At 40.0% G+C, this 7,510-nt stretch overlaps 1 protein-coding gene across 2 annotated transcripts in view; it reads right to left on the reverse strand.

Annotated features, from left to right (window-relative positions):
* The window catches only part of LOC137423458 (sphingosine 1-phosphate receptor 3), a 24,837-nt gene extending 17,751 nt beyond the window's left edge, over positions 1-7,086 (reverse strand). The window contains exons 1-2 of one of the 2 annotated variants that reach the window (XM_068110658.2): positions 7,014-7,086; positions 6,737-6,842 (exon numbers count right to left, since the gene is read on the reverse strand). The gene's annotated coding sequence lies outside the window, so the exon portion shown is untranslated. The remainder of the gene's footprint in view (positions 1-6,736; positions 6,843-7,013) is intronic. The other variant, XM_068110662.2, reaches the window with a different exon arrangement.
* Between the last annotated feature and the right edge of the window lie 424 nt (positions 7,087-7,510).

The raw sequence follows: 7,510 nt of genomic DNA on the forward strand, positions 1-7,510 counted from the left end.
AGGCCAAGCCAATTTCCAGGGCAACGTGTCTTCCATTTAAGTAAAAACATTGCATCCCATGGAGGAGAAAGGGCAGGATGTTATCTTGAAAACTTCAGCATTCGCCTTTCCGTCCCTATTTGTGAAAAACAATGCCTGCTACAAAGATAACGAGTCGCCTTCCATCGACACTTGGGGTTTCCTATTGATGGTGCATGTGAACCCTGCCGAGAGTTTAAAGAACCACACAAACTACATGATTTTGGCCTCAGTGAAATAATTTTCATTATATCAAAATATAATTAATTAATTCCAAACGAACAAAATTTGTGAAATCAAAATTGATTCAAACTATCTCCAATAACCATAATTTTATCTAAACTCCTTATCTACAAATCAGGCTAGGATGTTGCACCATCATATCTTGAAATTGTCTGCAACACATACGAAACTTATAACTGCAAAAGTTTATCACTGCTGGGATCGAAGCATAGAGTAACAAACTACGGGCACAATACAAATTCACATTCGATGAATATCGGCTGCGAAGCAGAACCGTTGGAGCGATGTACAGCTCCATGGTTTTTACTAACAGGCTTTTTCATCTACCATATAAATTCAGCTGATGGAAATATTGCATTTACTCTCTCAATAGCACGGCTTTTACAGCCCACTCAAAATGGAGTCTGGACCACAGGAAAAGATTGCATCACGGGCTACCCACATGCAGCCACTAAGATAATCTTGGCAAACTGACTGGTATCGCTTGGCAAACTGACTATTCCGCAATGGTTAAAAAAAGTGAAAAGTCCTAAAATCGTCTGAAAAACCTGATTCCCACTCGTTGTTTAAATGTTCATTTTTCTACTTTGCATAACAGGTGTCTCCTTAACCACCATATCAAACATTATGGCCGTCGCACTCCAGTCCTGCATATGCAACAAGATGTTTGTATATTAATTGTTTTGATAAAACTTTACAAAGCGACCTCAAATGGTACGTAGCTATGTGGGGTGTTCAAAAATGTGTACGAACGAGACACTCACAATAGTGTTTAGTAATTATATATAACAAGCAAAAGTACCGGTCCCGAGTGACGGGAAAAGTTTAATTTAATCTATCAATTTAAATTATTTCATGGACTTAAAAAAGGTTAATTGTGTTGCACTCTTGATTTTGCTCTGAGATACTTATATCGCCCACCGTGAAACGGTGGTGCAACATCAGGTGGCAGAGGTTGGATTTGTCGAAAAAGAGGGAAAAATAGAGCTAATTAAAATTGTGTTACTCTAACTAACTAATTACAATTGTGAAAATCTGTATCAAATCTACTTTAATCGAGATGTTCATGTCGAGACTATATTGCATCAAGAAAAGTAAAATGACAAGTACAGATACATTCCAAGTACACCGCCCCCATGCCAAATAAATAAATATCCTCCAGCGCGGCATTGCCGGGGCACCTTCGGCGTCCGGTGATTCCACCGTTCAGCACATAGAGACGGTATCGGGAGGGAGAGGTGTACAATAATTATCGATTGATTAATTGCATAATTAAAATCAATAAATAATAATCGGAAAATAATTTCTTATCTTTTCTCTTTTCAATCAATAAATAATAAATAATCAATTAAAATCAATAAATAATAATCGTAAAATAATTTCTTATCTTTTAAATTTTCTCCTTTCAAAATAAGATCTATTTTCAATCTAGAAGATGGTCAATAGACAGTCCAGTTCTGAATGAATGTACGATCTATAATATGTCGTCTCCAACGTGGGCTAATAAGGGATGTGAGTAAGAATGAGGGCTAAGGGAAGACACACAGCATGGACAAGCTGGATACAGAAGCAAATTCTCAGGAAGATAAGGCTGAAAATTTGGAAAAAGGTCGACTTGGGGAGGGTTAACGGGGGTAGAAAAGGTCATGGTTTTGGATGGGGGGATGATCTGAGACAGTGGCGAACAGCTGTCTAGAAGATCTGCAGGGAAGAATGAGATTGAATAAAACGTGGAAGTTGATTCCCATGTGGGAAAAGAGGAATGAATGAGTGGAGGTGAGCAGTGATCCTGGAATTAGGTAGCTTCACCAGAACGGGGTAGCTGGTGGACCACATGTACCCTGCAAAACCTTGGGGGGAGGGGCAAGGCATGGAAGGAGTAGAGGAGGAGGAGTTTGTAGAAGACAGTCTACGATGCGAAAGAGATAGGCGCAGCAATGAATGTACTCTAAAATGTTCCACAAGGATTAGAGAGAGGCAAAATTGTGGTTTACAATTGATATTTTAACACCTCTGAACAGCAGTCTACAAAAGGCCTCACTTGTTCGTTCACTACACAGAATCTTATTTACAGTTACACTTTCATTTCCACAACTACAGGACTGAACCAGAGAGATCTCTTTTCAATTTGAGGGATTGCGTTTGGTTGAGGATTTCTCTTTCCATTGATGCATGGGTCAGGCTGATCCGACATCAGCGCTGGGAAATGGGGAAAATGGGGAATTTGCTAAAAAAAAACAAAAAACACCCTTCATACAATGTGCAGGAGTCAAACAGTGTACAGGCCTAGCTAAAATATTTGAAGCATTCCACTTGTTGATGACATCATTGGTGCATCATTTCACTCCTGTCTGTCTGTCTGTGTGTTTGTCTAGCTGTGAACAGGATATCTCAAAATGTTGTGGACGGATTCAGACGAAATTTGGTGGACAGGTTGGGTATGTGACAAGAATGAATTGATTAGATTTTGATGAAGATCCGGATCTGGATCTGGATCCGAGAATTATTTATTTATTTTTAAGTGATTATTCACCATTGAGAGAAGGTGCCAAAAACGACACATACCAAGATATCTCAAAAAGTTGTGGACTAGGTATGACGAAACCAGGCGGAAGAGTTGGTTAGTTGACAAGAACAAGCTGATTAGATTTTGGTTCAGGTGTGGATCCAGATCCGGCCTATCAGTGGGATAGAAAGCATAAACTGTTCAGCCTGGCGGAGGTGTGCGTTTCGCACTTTCCTTACCTATATGCATTGTTTTGCTTGGGTTTATTTTGTAAAGACCTTTATGGGAAGTCCAAGGATGAATTTCTAGCTCCAGTACCAAGGACGCAATAATTCCTCCATACACAGCAGGCACCTGTCATTCTGACACCAGCTCAACTATTAAATGCCCAAACTACTTTATAAATTACGATTAGATGACCATGAAAGTATTGAAGTTTGATTATTTTATCCGACTGATGTTTGTATTTCCCTGTGCCTTTGTGACGTCAGAGTGGCAAAGACGAGGGATTCATAAAAAGCTCCTTCCTATGGAGGTAAAATGAATAAGAGGTACTACCTGGCGTGGAGTAAAGATTGAATTTGCAGGCAAGAAGATTATCATTTATCAAGACTTGCATCCTATGAAGTCGTACTTGTCTGGAAATGTCTTCCAAACTCGTTGTGATACTGACAGTTGAAGTGCAACCCAGCATCCTGCACCTGCAGGACACGTGTGTTTGGGTATGCTCGTGCGCACGTGGCCTTCCCCCTGAAGTATGGAGGGTCCGCCACTAGGGAGTTTGATGACACTTCAAAAGTTTGGCAAATGCGATCGCACGTTTCAGAAAAACAGCTCAATTTGGAGACATGCCGTCCGTATCTCATTTTATCGGAACAGCACGAGTTTCTTGTGAAACGCAAGGTCGATCAGATATTTGTACCACTTATCGGAGTGGTGTTCATTTGACGGTTTGGCAATACAGTTAAAGATAGATAAAAAAAACCTGGTCGGTATTTAGTCAGCGAATTAACAAAGCCAAATACCAATGGGAACTAAAAAAAAAAAATTGAGAAAAGTTAGGGATAAATAATTAATGTAAAAGCGAAAGTTTTGAATTAAAATTCTCTGCTGGCTCAGGCTTAATATTGCAGAATATTATTTTAAGTAAATTCCTCATGAATACTTTATTTAGCAGTGAAGTCGGTGATTCTAAGACTGCAAATTTAATTCTGTGTGTCTTGGATACTTAGGGCATAGGAAACACACACACACATTAGGTAGTCGGTTGTAGACAGCAACTGCCCAGGGTAGACCTACCGTCCTGACTTAGGAGCGTTAAAGTTGCGCCCAGAACCATCTTACACTCTCCACATCAGGATTGCTGGTCTTACTTTCTGTCTCACTCAAGCTACAGCTGCCGGGCTAGCTTTAACCTCTCTTTCTCGCAAACAAACACCGTCCACCTTTCATCATGCACTTTTCTTGTCTTTTATTTAAGGCCCAGCCTCGATGAGGGCTATGCAGTCCGTGCCTGAAGCTTCCTACAAAAAAAAAAAAAAAAGTATAAATATTTTTTACGAGGCACATAACTGTGGCTTGGGGTGAGGAAGAAGATTCGACAAAATGTTTCTGCGAATGATTCGCTGTGAGACAATATCACCCCTTCCCACCGCACCGTCCCAACTATACTTTATTTACTGTTAGATAATATTCAATGAGCATCAGCAATATTTTTGCTGATGCTCATTGAATATTGCTTGACTCCACTCACCGTAGCACCGAGACAAAATGATATGGCCGCCATCTTGCTTTTCTGGTGGGCCTAACACATTACGCCTATAAGCGTCTGCTGATTTATACACTGCCCGGGTTTGTTGTGTCAGATTTACATTGGCTTTGTTTGGGCCGAGTGTTATTCACGATGAGGGACCCCGAAAAATCTAATCACATTTTGAATAATAGTAAGGTTTAATCATGCCCTTCTAAAGGCATGGTGCATCAGAATGCACGGTAATCAAGCGTTACGTTATGTAATCAAGCGTTACGTTATGTAATCAAGTGTTACGTTATGTAATCAAGCGTTACATTACGTAATCAAGTGTTACGTTACGTAATCAAGCATTATGTTACGTAATCAAGTGTTGCGTTACGTAATCAAGCATTACGTTACGTAATCAAGTGTTACATTACGCAAATTACTAAAAAAAATAGCGTTACGTAATCACGCGTTATGTTACGTAATCATGCGTTACGTTACGTAATCAAGCGTTACGTTACATAATCAAGTGTTATGATATGTAATCAAGTGTTACATTATGCAAATTACTTTAAAAATAGCGTTACGTAATTTTTTAACAGCCTAATATTGCGGTTAAGCAATCCATGACTGTATGATGAATAAGCTTGTTCTGATGTAACTGTGGTGGAGGCTGACATGGATAAGAGGTGTCGAGTTAATTTTTTAATAGCGCATTAAATGTGCGTTTCCCAAACGTGCTGTTCATCTTTTAAGAGTGTTTTAAATGTGCGTTTCACAAACGTGCTGTTCATCTTTTAAGAGTGTTTAAAATGTGCGTTTCCCAATAAGCCTGTTACTGGATGCTTTCGCAGGTTGTGACCACAGTGTGGTCATTCTTGGTGATTAATCATCGACCACTAAAAAAAAACAAAGTTTCAAATCAGATAAGCAGAACATTACATTTTCAGTCTCTTTTCACCGATGTACCACCAGGTGGCAATTGTGTGATACTTGAGTGTATCTGGGTTGTGCTTTGTTTGCAAGGTCTCCGGTGGTATCACCACAAACAGTGGCAGGCTTCTATGGCACAGTGTTTCCTACAGGAATCATTATCCGCCATTAGTTGGTGAACGGTAAAGACCCCACGGTGTCCTTCGTCAAGGGTATGCGAGCTATCGCTGCCACCATGAAGAAATTCTAAATTCCTGCCTTAACTACTCCTGGGAAAGCAATTGCAAACCACTCAGTGTAACCCTTGCTCAGGAAGCTGCTTCCACGTCACTGATGCTCTCTGAAGAGTATGTTACATCAGAGAGAAGGAGATATGCAATGTATAACAAGAACAATGTTGATAAACGTAAAACCACACCGGCCTTAGAAATGGGAAGCATTGTAACATACATAGAGGCCAAAACATACATTTTTTTTGTTGAGAATTGGAGACAGAAGTAGAAAACGGAATTGTAATACAAAGAAGATTGAAGGAATAGAAAGACATTAATGTCTTACCACAAGAGATGCGTAACACAGATCAATGGATATACAGGCAACACGTATCAATGTGTATGTGGATGAATTACTCACACAAAAGCGAATGAAGGAGTAAGCAAAGGAAGGAAACCAGCAGATGTTTTCATGAAAAATTTCGTGACTCCATTGTTTATACTTTGGAGTGACCATATGAGGAAAAGGGAAGCGTTAAAAGTTTCCCAGGTGTTGGGTGCACCCACAAACACACAAACACCCAAACACACACACTTGGCAGGGATTGAAGTTGTGGATTTCCACATGCAGTCGCAATGTCCCACTCTTGCAACAAATTACCGGTATGGTGGAACCTTTCACAAGTGAACGTAGCCACGGTAGACGTAGAGGAAATGTCAGTAACAATGGCATTCGTCATCATTATTTCGTATGTGGAGCCTGTGGGGCTGTGCCAATGATGCAGTGCCCCTTGTTTCCAGTAAGCTGGTACTCATTTTGCCGAACTCAGATTGGATGACAGAATTAGCTGAGGCAACCCACCTGGTGTTATTTAACGGCTGTACAGGAGCTCAAACTCGACCCTAGGAACTCAAGGAAGCCACCTTAAACCCATCGATATGTAACGGTGTTCAAACAAGCAAATACCTGTCGCAAGGTACGAAGTTCGAAGCAATAAAAATGTTTGATGACAAACACAATTAATCACAAAACACAATATAAAATGTCGATGAACAACAGAAAGTTATACTTGAACTCTCACGTACCTGGTGGACACCTCTACGGTTGGTCTTTCCCAAGGTAGTTGTCAGTTGTCGTGCAATGGTGTTAATGATGCACTCTTGTTATTCCCGCCATACTCACTGGTCGATTCTTTCAGCAGAAACAGGATTCAACTCATTGATTACAAATTAGAATCTACGAAATATCACAGATTTGTGATATTTGAAATGTCACGATGAAATATCACAATGATAATGATGATAATAATGATAATAATAATGATGCTGATGATGATAATAATGGTAATTATATGTTATTTACCTTTCCCTGACATGAGATGAACCCCTCTCTGCCCTTTTACTATGCTCGCTGCTTTTTATCGCTGAGTCCACCCACGAGGCCAGCGACGAACCAATCACCTTGGCTCGGCCGCCTAATAGCCACGCCTATAATAATCAGTGGGCGTGGTTTACGGACCCACAATTTCTGATTGTTTAGTCTAATAAATCAATCATTTCATCACTCAAGTCATTTTTGCAATTGCCTCTGCCGTGAGCATCGTTGTGAAGTTGGAACTTGGAGGAAGAGATTTATTTGACAATGTTATCACTCGTTAAAAGTTGTTTTTTTTCCCTTTCTGACGTCACTGTATTGCAATTGTCTAATACATGTTTTCAGAGTGCAAAGCTGTCTAGTGGGTGAAGACCAGATGTGACAAACTCGCATCAAAGCACAGAAGACTAACAGCGACTTGTTGAAATCCAAGTGATTATTAATTATATGTCATTTTGAATTGATACTGCAGCCTGTACAGGTAC

The sequence above is a fragment of the Myxine glutinosa genome, chromosome 1 (assembly GCF_964187855.1).
Source record: "Myxine glutinosa chromosome 1, kmMyxGlut1.1, whole genome shotgun sequence".
NCBI classification, from domain to species: Eukaryota; Metazoa; Chordata; class Myxini; order Myxiniformes; family Myxinidae; genus Myxine; species Myxine glutinosa.